Raw genomic sequence first — 15,501 nt, forward strand, 5'->3', positions numbered from 1 at the left:
CTGTAGCTCACGAAAGCTTATACTCAAATAAATTGGTTTAGTCTCTAAGGTGCCACAAGTACTCTTTTCTTTTTGACTCTTTGAGTATGTCTTTCAACCAATTTATCACCCACTTTACAATAATTTAATCTAGATCACATTTCCCTAGTTTGCTTATGAGAATGTCATGTGAGACTGTGTCAAAATCCTTACTAAAAAATCAAGATATATCACGTCTACTGTTTCTCCCCATCTACTAGGTCAGTAACCCTAACAAAGAACTTAGGTAGGTTTGGCATGATTTGTTCTTGACAAATCTATTCCTTATAACACTATTATCCTCTAGGTACTTACAAACTGATTGTTAAATAATTTGTTCCAGTATCTTTCCAGATATCTAAGTTAGGCTGACTAGTCTATAATTCCCTGCATCCTCTTTGTTCTCCTTTTTAAAAGCAGATACTATGTTTGCCTTTCTCCTGTCCTCTGGGACCTCACCCGTCCTTCAGGAGTTCTCGAAGATAATTGCTAACAGTTCTGAGATTGTTTCAACTAATTCCTTAAGTGCCCTAAGGTGAATTTCACCAGGCCACATATTCTTTAACTTGTTCTTTCCCTAACTTTACCTGCATCCCTTTCCCCTTGTTCATACTGTGTTGAGTATCTTGTGACCATTAACCTTTTTAGTGAAGACTAAAGCAAAATAGGCATTAAACACCCCAGCCTTTTTGATATAATTAATTATTAGCTCTCCTAATCAGGCATAGAATAACAATTTGCTTCATAATTTCACCCCCCGTTGCTATAGAAACTCATTTTAGCATAGTAGCGATTACCAATGAAGATTCCTAGGTTACATTTTGTTTTGTTATCAGGCTCAATGTTCTGTTCCTGACAGGTCTTGGTGATGGTGATAGGGGTCAGCAGGAAGAATCTCAAGGCAGACCACATCCTTTTTGTCATCTCAGATTGTTACAAGCCTTAGTGACTGGGTCACAGGAAAAATAAAGTTTAGTCGCTTGTGGCAGCTTAGAGTGCAAAGCTCAGGAACCAGCCTCATGGCAGCACTCACAAGATGTGTATTTCCCACTCCCAAAGTTCTTTTCTGATGCTATTCCACTTCCTCTCCCAGATGACTCAATAGTCTCCAAAACATATTTATTAATCTCACTAAGATCTGCTGGGAGAGGAAGTGGAATAGCATCAGAAAAGAACTTTGGGAGTGGGAAATATACATCAGGTGAGTGCTGCCATGTGTAAACGGGGCACATTTATGCGATCTACCCAGAAAAACCCATCTTTTGCTGTTCCATATTGCAAGTATCTCTAGAAAGAGAAACAAAAGATTTGTCACACCAAATCAGCATATTTGGTTAACAAGTTCAGTTTCCACCTCCAGTTCTGGCCAATACCAGAATACTTGATGATTCACAGAAAAGGGGGTTGGGAAACACAACAAACTTGGCTGACTGTACAATGGGATACATGGGGGAACCACTTCCATCGTAACGTGTGCAGAAATCAGCTTACAACCCATGTATTGATCTTTAATTACTCCATATGAATATGCAAACCTGCCAATAAACCAGTCCTTACCTAAATCTGTGACTGACTTCAATTGTTGGTCATAAAATTATCCAGTCCCTTAGAGCTCAAAGTGTGACTGATACACTAAGCAAATTCAGTGAAATTCTACAATGTATGGTGGGCGTTTCCCCTTCACAATTGGCATGAGACAGCAAGTTTCTCTTCTTCCTCCTAATGTTCTATTGCAACATTCATCCAAACATTCTCCTGAAGTGAATAAGTGTTGTAGGTAGCAAAAATGAATTTACATTCAGATATCCATTTTTTTCTCATCAAGCTGGTTAGTAAAACACAGCTGCCAAATTCTGCACAGCTCCACCGCTGACATTTATGCAAGCTACTGCATGAGTAGCAGTGAGAGGAAATGCAGAGGCCATAGGCACGGAGTTTTATTTTTCCCAGGGGGTGCTCCACGCCTGCTCTGCCCTGAGGCCCCATTCCAGCTCTGCTCCTTCCCACAAGGCCCCTGCCCTCACTTGGCCTCTTCCTGCCCCACTCCAACCCTTCCGCCTCTCCTGCTGCTCGCTGCTCTCCTCCCTCCCCCAAGCGCCTCCCTCATCCTCCAAATAGCTGTGGCTGGTGAGTGCTGAGCATCCACTTTTTTTTTTTTTTTTTTTTGTAGTTGGTACTTGAACCCCAGAGCACTCCTAGAGTCAGTACCTATGCACATGGCTACCTACTCAGTGGGGCCTCTTATCACAGTTTAGCCCTCTGGCTGCTAGCTATGTTACATTTTTCAAGCCCTGTGTCAGAGACGGATAGATGAGACACTGAGTAGGTGAGGGTGTGCGTGGAATGGGCACAAAGGAGAGATATTGTATGGATGGGGGTGAGAGAATTTTCAAAGGCATAAAGAAGTGAGGTGCCCAACTCCCATGAAAAGTCAATGGCAGTTAGGTACCTAACTCCCCTGTGTTTCTTTGAAAATCTCTCCCAGGAAGCAGGGTATTTTGATTAAGAAACAGGATATATATATTCATATGAGAGAGGGGAGGACTGTGCATGTCAGAGAAAGACTATGGGGGTAATGAGGGAAGGCGGGGTATAAAAGGGTTAAGAAACGAGTGGAAACAAACACCTGAGAGAAAAGATGATCTATTCCTTGAAAGAAAAACAAGAAAAAGGGGAGTGAATGGAGAAAAAGCTAGGACAATAGTGAGGGAACCACAGGAGTTACTTACATGTTTAATAAACTGATTAAATGGGAAATTGATTGACAATACTTTAGTTAAACACACAGAACAACTGCTTTATTCCTTCAGCGTGCAGGGGGTGTGGCTGAGTAGATATTTCTCACCATAATAAGTACTGGCCCTCAAGCTAGTAGGTGAGGAATACATTTTTTAGGCCCCAAGAACAGACAATGTCTCCCTTTATTAATGCTACCAACAGCCAGAGGACGTGGTGGAAAATTGGTATGAAACTACCTTCAGGAATACATACAGACTTTTGTGTAGGCTTCTCCAAATTTTCTTGCCACTTCTGGTAGGTCTAATAAAACAGAGTCAGTTTGTCCAGAGATGACATGCACTAACAATAATGAATGATGGTAATAATTCTTGGTGGCAATAATAACATTTCATAGTCAAAGCACTTTACAAATGTTAGCTAATTATTTCTCACACCTCTTCCCTGAGGAAGCAGATTATTATTCCTGTTTTACAGAGTGGGGGTGTAGAAGGAGGAACGAGATAACAACTTGCCCAAGAACATACAGTGATTCAATATCAAAGCAAAGCCAGGCTTAGACCTCAGCAGTAACTGGCTCCCAACCTGTGTTCAGACCATACCTCCAGCACATGACTCAACAAGAAAAGAAGCAAGCAGCAAATAGAACAAGAGAAATGTAAAAAATATAAAGCTCATTAACATTATACCAAAAAGACATCTCTATTGAACTGATACTGCTTTGACAAATTGGCTATTATTTCATATGTTTGATAGTTGTCATGTTTCCTTTATTCTTACCAATCGCTATAACCTTAGGATAGTTATGCTCATTAAAATAAAATAAGTCAAAATATTCAATGTACTTATTGTAATGATCTTGCATTTGTGTGTTTGTGCAGTAGCTCAGAAACTCTAATTGTTCTACTGTTACATTACCTCGAAGCTGTTGCTGGAATCCTTATTTACTCTCATGAAATAATTAAATACAATAATGTCCTCCATTCTCATTCGACCTTGGGCATGTTTAGAGCAAATTCCAGATCAGGCACAAATAGGAAAATGGCAATAATTGTTCTGTGATATGGATTGCACTGTAGTGGGATCTGAATTTTAAAAAAAACAAACCCATTTTAGAAAATGTCACTCACTATTCTCAGTCTTATCAGAGGATTTTCCACTGCCTCTAGTCTAGAATTTAAATGGCAGGGATGGCTACTACATTTAGCTGCTTAGACAAAAAAGCACAAAGACAGTTGCATGTACATTTTAACTGTTAACGCTCAGTTAAATCAGGTTATCATCAGTGAAACATTAGTTACATGGGTGGTTTAAATTATCCAGGTTACAAAGATCTGGAGAATGAACACTGGGTTAGATATTACACATTACAGATTACATATTCAAAATATAGTGTGCTTGTTGCATGCCTTAAATAAGGCAAATGGCATGTTCTGGTGCAAGTGGGAACACAGAGAGGCACTTGTGGGTACCACACAAGTAAGTAGATGTGATATGGAGGACTCAGTGTCTCTCCTGGACATAGGCAAGACCTATAGCATTAGGGGCCACCTAGTTCAACAGATTTATAGGTGGCCGAAATGAGGAACTAACCATTTTGAGGCTCTTCTAAATTATGCAGAAGGCCAGCCCAGGCCAGCTATCAGAAGGAGTAGGAATTAGATAGGTAGGTTAAAGCCAACTTTGCCCTCACTTCTCAGCAGTAATAGGTAGCCTTCAGGCAGAGCTAAGGATCTAGGCTTATTAGCTCCATTTTACAAATGAGTAAAGTGAATTTTAGGGCAGTTAAATGACTTGCTTATGATCACACAAGCCTGTGGCTGAGCTGGGGACAGATGACCCATAGCCCTATTCATTACCTACAAGACCATCCGTCCATTTCGAAACTGCTAGTTAAAACTCTTTGAAAATTCACTAATTACTAAACTAGCATTTGCAGAAAATATCCAGTTGGCAGCAGAACTGGTTGCACACATTTGTGAAAGTAAACAGTGGGATTTTCATCACTCATGACCTGTTAGTTTCATCCCTTAACAATACAACACATGATACTAATTATTCCAACAAAATAAATCCTCACCATCCCTCCCCCTATGCACACAAATTTATTCTCTATATGTAGCTCTTAAACTTTAGGGAGTTAAGAATGAGGACTACAGGGGGGAATGTGAAAGAACAAACAAGAACTTTATTTGTTGAGTTTCAACAATACCAGCGTGCAGAAGGTAAACCTACAGGGAAGCCACTTTACAGCAATCAAAAGTATCCCTGAGGTAAGTTTTCATTTTAAATACATTTCAAAGCACTTTTTGCCTATAATTGGAACATTCCATCATTCAACACTTGGGGCCAAAATACCTAGTTCCAGTGATGAGAAAAAAAAAATCTGTCTTTTTCATTAAAGTCTTTCAAAGGTCTCTTAAGGCAACTCCAGAATAAGGTATTTCTGTATATCTTGGCAACATCCCATCTTACAGTTTGATTATTTCTAAATGATTGTCTCTAAATTAAAAAACCCACTGAATGCTCTACATTAAAAAGCCCTAATCTGTACAGCAAATAGCAAGTGGGTAAGGAAGAAAGGACAGAAGGATGGGATCACCAGTACCACTTGTCTTGGGAATTTCTGTGTGGGACAATTTTTTTTTTTTTTTTTTTTTAAGATTACAAATCAGCCTGAACCAAACCCCTGGATGAATACCCCCTTCCCATCCTGAGACTAGGGAAATGTATTTCTGTTTCTGAATTTTTCAACTATCCCATGGTCTATAAAGGACTGAATCTAAGCTCAGACCTAAATATCTCTGGATTTTCATAATGTTGGATCAGGAGCTAAATTTTGTAGCTTGGGCCCATCTGTATTTCAAGTACAGATTTGAACCATACCACAAATACAACTCTGAGGACCGAGCCCTCAGCTGGCGTAAATCAGCATAGCTCCACTGATCTTAACAGAGCTGTGTTGATTTACACCAGTTGAGGTTCTGGCCCTGAGTGTTTAAATAACAAAGCTCTTTCGCAACTAGTGGGTGTTAGCACACAGACACTGCTGGTAGGCAGGTGTGATGAAACCTCAAGAGAAAAAGGAAGACAAACAGAAGATTTATTCTTGTGTCTTTCACTTCTTTAATTATTCCCCCTCCCCTCCCCCCAGTGTGCTCTCCCCCTGGAATTTGAAAAGAGAAATTTGCCTTATGTGCATCAAAGACATATATAAAAAACTACTGCTTGCATTAACTCTTCAACATGAGCTAACAAGTGATATACTGTGAGCTCATTACAATATAGGACTTAGTGGGTCTGCAGAAATACAAATTCTTGAGGGGCAAAGACTCTAACTAAAGCAAAAATTCTATAAATAAAACAATTAACAGTGCTACCTGAAAACTTGAAATGCTGGAAAATAAAATGATACATGACAGATGGCAGACAATGAGCATGATCCTCCAAATTCCAGCCCTTCATGCGGTCACTTCACATCTGTGCAATTTGATTGTAAAATGCTACCTAATCTCCACTCCATTTAATCCTGAAGTTCCTACTCACTCACAGCTCTCACAGAGGTCACTAGCGATTTTGGCAGCCCAATGGCTGCAGGCTCAGACCGATACATGATGGTGGCGCTCTATGCCTAGTGGCCAGGCAGCGGAAAATCAGGCTCTGTAACTGAAGAGTAAGGCTTCAAGAAGCTGTTGACTACAAATGGTATTCACTGGTAATATGCTAAGGTATAAATGAATGCAACCCAAACTGGTCTTAAGCGATCTGTACGAAAAAGGGTTTTCTTGGCCCATAATGTTGATAATGATGGACCAACTGCACACTTTATTTCCCAGGGATCTCTTTAATTTTTCACATCAGCACAAAAAGTCATCCCAGAGAACCATCATCTCGAAAACCAGTCATTTTCCATTAAGATGATACCACAGTGTATGTTTTAGTGGGCTCTCTGTTTGAAAATCCATTTTTCTCATCTCTTGCACATCTGTCTGTTTGTTGGCAGCTCCTTCTTTGTCTCTCTTTGCACTTGCAAATCAACTGAAACACTCAACAGATGGAGAGTTATACCAGGGTCTTGAAACAACCTTATAAATAGAGAGAGCACCACTGATGTTAACAATACAGGATCCTAATTGAAGGAGACAGTGGGATATTTTCCTGCCAATAGCAAAATGTGCTATTCTTTGTTGTTGCAGAGACCTAATCACATTCAGACTATATGCAAAAATATTGTTATAAGTGAGCCCTATCTCTAGCATTGAAAGTAGAATAATTTTCTCTTTCAAGGGTAGACCTTGGGAAGCTGTACTCAACTCCCACTCTCTTATAAAGTTACCGTATATAGATCAGCTGGTCATTGGCCCAGTAGATCCTTCTGCTCGATGCCTACTATCATACATGGAGAAACTTGTCTTCTTTTTCCTTCTCCATTATTATTATTGCTTGAAGATGCAATACACACACACACACACACACACACACAGACATACACCCCGTAAATTAAGTCTTGCACTGAAAATTTCAACTTATAAACGTGAACTCTGTAACCTTTCTAATGTATTTAAAACATTCATTTCTTCGTGAGATTCTGCACATACCTTTCTTGCAACCATAAATGATAAGTCTTTCTTCTGGTGATGAATTTAACACCCGGAGGCAGACAGGTGCTAGCGTTTGTAGCTTAGTAGATAAAAAGCCTCATCTTGCCCCCAATTAAGTCAATGGAAGCTTTGCCATTAAATATAGAAAAGCAGGATCAGGCCCAAAGTATCCCATTTATACTTTAAAAGCATCAAGAGTAAACTCTACCAATGGTGTACTTCTATAAAGAAGTTTTTGTAGGTTTTTTCCTCCCTATTCCAAGCATCAAAATGGGCCTCTACATTTCAAATCTAAGGACTAAATTCTGATATAAATATCCATGCGCATATACCAGGCCCAACATAGAGGAGCCTTGAGTGGAAGTCTTCCACACCAATTTTGTCTCCCCTGCGAAACACTCATGGAGAAGCCAATTGGCAAGCATTTGGTGGAAAGAGACAAGGAGGGGTGAGGCCTCCATATTTGTGTGAAGACACTGTGATACAGCAAGAAAACACCCTTTTGTGCAAATTTTTCCTGCTCTGGGACAGAACACTCTGTACACAGGGCAGTGCATGGAATTATTGCTCATTAGAATGCTGATTTGTGTTAATACTAAACAATAAAAAATTATCACAAAAATTTTTGTGCCTCAAAGCAGTTTTGTCTGAACAGTACTGCTACATTCATGGATTTAACTGTACAATCTCCCATCACCTTCATCAGAGAGCGAGAGAGAGAGAGGGGCCTTGTCAACATTGCTACTTTACAGCGCTTTAACGCTGCTAGTGAAGACATACCCAGAGAGAGAGAGTGCGCATCGTCTGTCTTGGGAGAGAAAGTAAATCATCTGGGATTCTGTGTATGAGTACAGATGCAAAATATTCATACTCTACGAGAGTCATAATCTGATAGGTTATTAAAATCCATGATGAAACTAAATAGCATTAAAAAAAAAAAATCAGCAGTTGCCAACTGTAACATACAATGGCATGAGAGAAATAGTTTCCCTCCCTGTACGTAGAACGGGGAGTAACTTTGTAACAGTCTCTAATGCCAAATGTCGACTTTTTAACAGCACCCTGTTACCACTTTCATGGCTCTTGTTTATGAATACAATATCTGATAAGTGCATCCGAATCAAATATTTAATTACATGCATAGACAGCTGGCTGACTAATTGACTACGCATTTGTTCAGATATCTTTGTTGACATCCATTGTATATTTTCACACACAACTTAAGCATACTCAAACGTATATGTGCACTTGCATGCTTAACTTTGAAAATCTAGCCCATATAAATTATGAGCTCATCTTCCAACTATGTCTCTACAGCATGTACCCAATCAGTCAACAATAGACAAGAGGGAGAAGATTATGACTACAAACATTTTGACTAAAAGAAAGTATCAAAGAGAGCTGTGTTCTTAGTAAGATTTCCAGCTGTTGAAAAAATTGTAAATGATACAAAGCTCTTAAGAATTAATTTGTGTCTTTCAGCAGCAGGGTTAAGGGTCTCTGTTCAGAAAGCTCCATTGCTAACCACCTTCCAGAATTAGGCAGTGGGAATATTAATTCCTGTAGTATGCAAGAACCACTACTTTATCATAGCTTTACATTCCAAAGCACTGCAAAGCAACCTGACATTGGAGATGCAGCCTAACCTATATACACTAACAGAGATATGAATACCATGGTTCAGAACCCCAGATGGTGTAAATCAAAACTGAATCCAGTGAAGCTATGCAGATTTAATCTAATTGAAGATCTAGCCTTATATTTGCACTCCCTCCTTCACCTCCTCTTTTTAATCAACAATGTATATAATTTATGCAATTAAAAATGTTCCATGATCTTGCAATTTAGTGGAAATGCAGCACCACAAGATGGCTCCTTTTATAGACTTCAGAAGATAAGTTAAAGAACATCCTAATAATTTTACAAAAGCACATAATAGGAGCTGTTTTTATTTCAGTAAGGTGTGCATTTCTTTGTGCAGTGCTTTTCTTCCAAACAAAAAAAATGCTACTCCGTCAGGAAAAATAAGTTTCTTGCTGCTGTTTCCTGTATCAGGAAAGTCCTATAAATACTACAAAGATGCACAGACTGTATTCAATCAAATCCTGAATGGCAAATGTTCATGGTCTATTTCTCTGACATGATTGATTTTCCCTGCAGCACGTGCAAAATTTGCTGTCGTTTTACACTGACAGCACATTTTTGTGATTTTTTCCCTTGGTAAAATGTGGCATTGTCTCACGGCAAAAAAAACAAAACAAAAAACACAACCCCCCCACCCCATGACTGCCCCACATCCAACTGCCCTTCCCCACAAACCATACATTATATTACAGGGCTGGGCCCAGGACCTAGAAGTAAAATGAAACTCTCTGGTATGGAGAACTGGCATTTTCCTATTCACACAGTAAAGCATATGCCAGCAATTGCTGATCATATATCTGAACATTTGCAACTACTGTGAAGTCATGCAGGATAGCACACGTCTATGAGATAAAATGGAAGTCCAAAGTTCCAATCACGATGTTGTCACTTTTGCCCCAATGACACTGTTACAGTCAAGTTGTTAACTCTGGACAGATGTATACTTCACATGCTGCTACCAACTATGTGAAGCACTAACCAGTTTTAAAACATACTGAATATATTACATGTCTTCAAGTCACCAGGGCCTGATGAAATGCATCCTAGAATACTCAAGGAGCTGACTGAGGAGATATCGGAGCCATTAGCATTTATCTTTGAAAAGTCATGGAAGATGGGTGAGATCCAGAAGACTGGAAAAGGGCAAATATAGTGCCAATCTATAAAAAGGGACATAAGGACAACCTGGAGAATTACAGACCAGTCAACTTAACTTCTGTACCCAGAAAGATAATGGAGCAAATAATTAAGCAATCAATTTGCAAACATCTAGAAGATAATAAGGCGATAAGTAACAGTCATCATGGATTTGTCAAGAACAAATCATGTCAAACCAACCTAATAGCTTTCTTTGACAGGGTAACAAGGCTTGTGGATGGGAGGGGGGAAATGTGGATGGGAGGGGAGCGGTAGATGTGGTATATCTTGACTTTAGTAAGGCTTTTGATACTGTCTCACATGACCTTTTCATAAACAAACCAGGGAAATACAACCTAGATGGAACTATATAAGGTGGATGCATAACTGGTTGGAAAATCATTCCCAGAGAGTAGTTATCAATGGCTCACAATCATGCTGGGGAAGGGCATAATGAGTATGATCCCGCAGAGATCAGTTCTGGGTCCGGTACTGTTCAGTATCTTCATCAATGATTTAGATAATGGCATAGAGAATACTTTTATAAGGTTTATGGATGACACGAAGCTGGGAGGGGCTGCAAGTGCTTTTGAGGATAGGATTATAATTCAAAATGATCTGGACAAACTGGAGAAATGATCTGAAGTAAATAGGATGAAATTCAACAAGGAAAAATGCAAAGTATTCCACTTAGGAAGGAACAATCAGGTGCACACATACAAAATGGGAAATGATTACCTAAGAAGGAGTACTGCAGAAAGGGATCTGGGGGTCATAGTGGAGCACAAGCTAAATATGAGACAACAGCATAACGCCGTTGCAAAAAAACTGAACTTCATTCTGGGATGTATGAGTAGGAGTGTTGTAAGCAAGACGCAAGAAGTAATTCTTCTGCTCTACTCCACGCTGATTAGGCCTCAGCTGGAGTATTGTGTCCAGTTCTGGGTGCCACATTTCTGGAAAAAACAGAAAAAGTCCAGAGAAGAGCAACAAAAATGATTAAAGGTCTAGAAAACATGACCTATGAAGGAAGACTGAAAAAACTGGGTTTGTTTAATCTGGAAAAGAGAAGACAGTTTTCAAGTACTTTAAAGGTTGTTTCAAAGAGGACGAAGAAAAATTGCTCTTCTTAACCTCTGAGGATAGGACAAGAAGCAATGGGCTTAAATTGCAGCAGAGGAGGTTTATGTTGAACATTAGGAAAAACTTCCTAACTATCAGGGTGGTTAACCACTGGAATAAATTCCCTAGGGAGGTTGTAGAATTTCGATCATTGGAGGATGTTAAGAGTAGGTTAGACAAACACCTGTCAGGGGTGGGTCTAGATAATACTTAATCCTGCCTTGAATGCAGTGGACTGGACTACATGATCTCTCGAGGTCCCTTCCAGTCCTATGATTTTATGAAACGCTCAACAAAGAACTGGTCTGTTTGTACAATCATTTTTATTTTATCGTTATCCTATGTCCAAGAAGGATTTAAACTGAACTACAAAAGGAGGATAATTAAAAAGCTTCCCCTCTGCTTAATATTAATTATATCTCTGAGACATATTATTTGGTAATGCCAGTAATTATTCAATAATAATACCTTCTTGTTGCCAGAAAAGTCAGAGGATAACACCTTTGCAAACAGGAACTGCTACATCAAATCCTTCTTTTTGTACTCTCACCTTCGAGTGGGCTATTTCTTTGTTTAGATCAAAACCTCTCTCATGCACCGAACTACAGAGGTTATGTGTTTTGCTCTTCTGTTCAATGATTAACATCCTTAAAGCCATATGGCTCTAATGAGACTCTAGCACCACAGTGGGATGTTTCAAAAGAGGAAGGAAAAGGTTGTGGATAGTGCCTTATGTCAAATCAGATTCTCTAAACCACTGTAACTGGTAAACGCAAGTGTAGCAAATGTTATTCTGAAGGCATTTCCCTAATGGCTATCTTTGTTTCAGTGCAGTGTCCACCTCTAAGCCAGGATCATTGATTGGGGCGCAGTAAACATCAAGAGTGAACTGAAGGGATCAGGTTTCAGAGTAACAGCCGTGTTAGTCTGTATTCGCAAAAAGAAAAGGAGTACTTGTGGCACCTTAGAGACGAACCAATTTATTAGAGCATAAGCTTTCGTGAGCTACAGCTCACTTTATCAGATGCATCTGATAAAGTGAGCTGTAGCTCACGAAAACTTATGCTCTAATAAATTGGTTAGTCTCTAAGGTGCCACAAGTACTCCTTTTCTTTTTCTGAAGGGATCAGTTTACTTTGGCACAATTCAGCAATGCCCCAGGACTGCCTCCATGTTGTGGCCTGATGGTTTGAAGCCCAATTAAGAATCCAGTATGTTAGCAGAAGCACTCGAGCTTGGTTATCACCACTTTTCAGTGCTTTTACTACATGCATTTATGCATGATCGGATCAGTTTCATCAAACTACAATGCAGCTGTCAAGACTCCACTGTCTGTACCAGTTCCTTGTGTAACAGTCACTACAAGAGCTGCTGACTATTATTGCGATTTTTCCAAGAGAACCTAATTTGATGATTCTCTAAATATCATCTACAGTCACAGCGGCCCTCATTATCCCTTCCAAATGATATGCACATATTGGATTAATCCAGCCTAAGATAACATATCTTCGAATTTGCTAATATCATGTCAGAAATAAAATTCTCCTTGTCCTAAGAAACTTGCTACTTCTTCACATCCATGGCCTGTCGGAATGATTGCCAAACAAAGATCACCACAAACACAGAGAAGAACTGGTGGCCATTTCTTAGTAATATCATCCTGGAGATACAACTTGGGTCCATGCTCCTTCAGAATACACAAGCAGCCAAGAACATGAAAAGCATGTTCTGTTTCAGCATGGAGTAAAACTCAAAAGATATTTAGTCAGAGCCATCCAGGCACTCTCTGCATTCTCGTGTTATGATACATAGAAAAGGAAGATCATCATCATGATAATGAGAATGACAACACTAATAAATAAAAAACAAAATTACAAGAAGTCAAGTCACAGCGTGAATGTATTAGAGAGAAACAATGCTTCAGATTCTCTTTCCTTCCTTCTTGTCAAAATAAGTGACTCCATTCTCCTTAGTGATCTAACCTGTCAGCTAGAGCACTCAGAGTTGACATCCTGTACTCGTTCTTTAGAAGCTTCAGGCATCACACCTGTATACCAGAGACCTGCTAGAGTCCATGGAAGCGGAATGTAATGGATATGAAAAATCTTCTGTGTTGGTTGTAACTATTTTTTGACATTCTTCAAATATTGATTACACATGCCCAGGAAGAAAAAAGGAAAAGGCACTAAATGAAGGAGGAGATCTCACCATTTAGGCTTGGATGCTGCCATTAGAAAATCCATCCTGGATATAGCAGCCTTCATATTTTCCCCTGTCCTATCGCATCCAAACATTTCAAACTTCAAAAAACCCAACAACAAAACTTTTGTATGGGCCCGTTTTGCATCAGAAAGAATCCAAATATTCTGCAGTTCAATCAGAATGAACAAATTATTTATTTTAGTGGAAGAAATGGTTCACATGCCATAAGATCCTTGGAAACTAGCAGTTCTGGCAGGTTTGGACAAGAGCAAAGCCAAGGGAGCAGATGGAGAAGAGACAGCAGATGTTAATGCAGTTTGCCTTTTCCATATGCTTTTCTGTTTGACTGTAATAAGTAAATTGTACTTTAATAACTGTCAGTAGCTTAAACCTCTAAGGTTTATGACAGCCACTGAAAACTACACAAAGAAACATAATCTTGTGTCTCACATAAAAGAAGAAAATATAAAAGGCGAAAAATATAAAAACACAGAATTTGAACCTAAAAGTTTGTAAAGATGAAAGGTGCATGCATCCATTGTGTCAAAAATAGTCCTTTCTGCTATGTAAAAAGAGCACAAGGAATAGATGCTAATTTGGCTGTTAAAGGATGATTCTCACATATTGAAAAGTTTGAACTGTACAGCACCTTTCAATAGCTAGTGCTAACAAATAACTGACTACTCAAAATAGTTTTTGTCAGAATCTTTAAGTTTTGAAAGCTCTGAAATAATGACCATGCCTGGGATCTCACAGAGAGGAAAAGACAGTTACCTTTTCCATAACTGGTGTTTTTCGAGACGTGTTGCTCATGTCCATTCCATGTTAGGTGTATGTGCTCGTATTTTAGGTGCACCATATTGGGTGTGTGTGCTCATTTTAGAATGAAAACAACTTTGAAATTAAGAGTTTTTTTCACAAAAATAGGTTTTTCATTCTCTGACAAGGACAGCTGGACCTTACGCTCTAATCTCAATCACATTAAAAGTAAAACAATATTGGGGCTCTCTAGAAACCAGTTACATTGTCTTATTTCCACCAATTTAGCTACATTTTCATTGAACGATGTAAGTCTGAACGATAACGGGTCATTCTATAGGGTTCATGTTTATCAACAATGCAGGGTACTGCTCCTAGGCGGAATAATGAAAGCATACGCTTTCAGTGGTTTTTTTTTTAATCTACTTTTTTTGGCTAATTCAGACCTTTATAGGAAATTTAAAGCAACTTTGATGAAAATTTTGAAAGACACTATAAACTAGTAAAGTTTACTCAATGTCATACAACAAGAATAGAATTTCAACCAATAACTGACCATAAAATGTTGACATTATCCCCTCACAAATGACACAGAAACATCACTGACAGTATTGGTCAGTCACTACAGCCTTTACTCAGGTAAACCACCCACTGGGTCAACTTTTTCTTGAGTTACATGTATGTAACCCCAGTTGACTTCATCAGCATGGAATTGGGCCCATGGATTTTATCCCTGATTCCCATCTCTGACATGAAGTCAATTGAAGTTTTACTTCTGTAAGAACAGCAAGATTTATCTTTGTGTGTCTAGACATATCACTCCATTTCCAGAAAGACATCTCCCTCACTAACCATCACTCACTTTGAAGAATTGCCTTGGAGCACTTACTAGCTTTTTTAATCCTATTCCACTCAATTATTTCAACCTAACCACATCTCTGAATTGATTTCACTGTAAGGCCTGAAAAAAGGGATGTGGTGTGAACCAGCCCCTTGGCACCAAACACCACCTCCTCTGAGCAAATGCACCAAAGCTCTCAAGCGTCCTATGCCTCTCCATTAGAAGAAGATTCATCAGATCACTCTGAAAAGAAGAGCTGAGAGATTAAAAATAAGGGAACTTTGAAACACCAACTGCTTCCCCTCACAAGAAGGCAGTCAGTAACTCACTGGGAGAACAGTAATTTACTCTTTTATATTATGGTTTGTTATAGTATAGGAAAGTCTGTTGCTTTGTGGTTTGCTCATAAAAGCTCTGAAGACCTCACCTATTAATCAATCC

At 39.1% G+C, this 15,501-nt stretch overlaps 1 protein-coding gene across 1 annotated transcript in view; it reads right to left on the reverse strand.

The window, feature by feature from the left end:
* Positions 1 to 15,501, reverse strand: part of XYLT1 (xylosyltransferase 1) — a 309,577-nt gene that overhangs the window by 143,137 nt on the left and 150,939 nt on the right. The window lies entirely within an intron of this gene.

This window comes from Lepidochelys olivacea (assembly GCF_965140295.1).
Source record: "Lepidochelys olivacea isolate rLepOli2 genome assembly, chromosome: 10".
In the NCBI taxonomy this organism is placed as follows: Eukaryota; Metazoa; Chordata; order Testudines; family Cheloniidae; genus Lepidochelys; species Lepidochelys olivacea.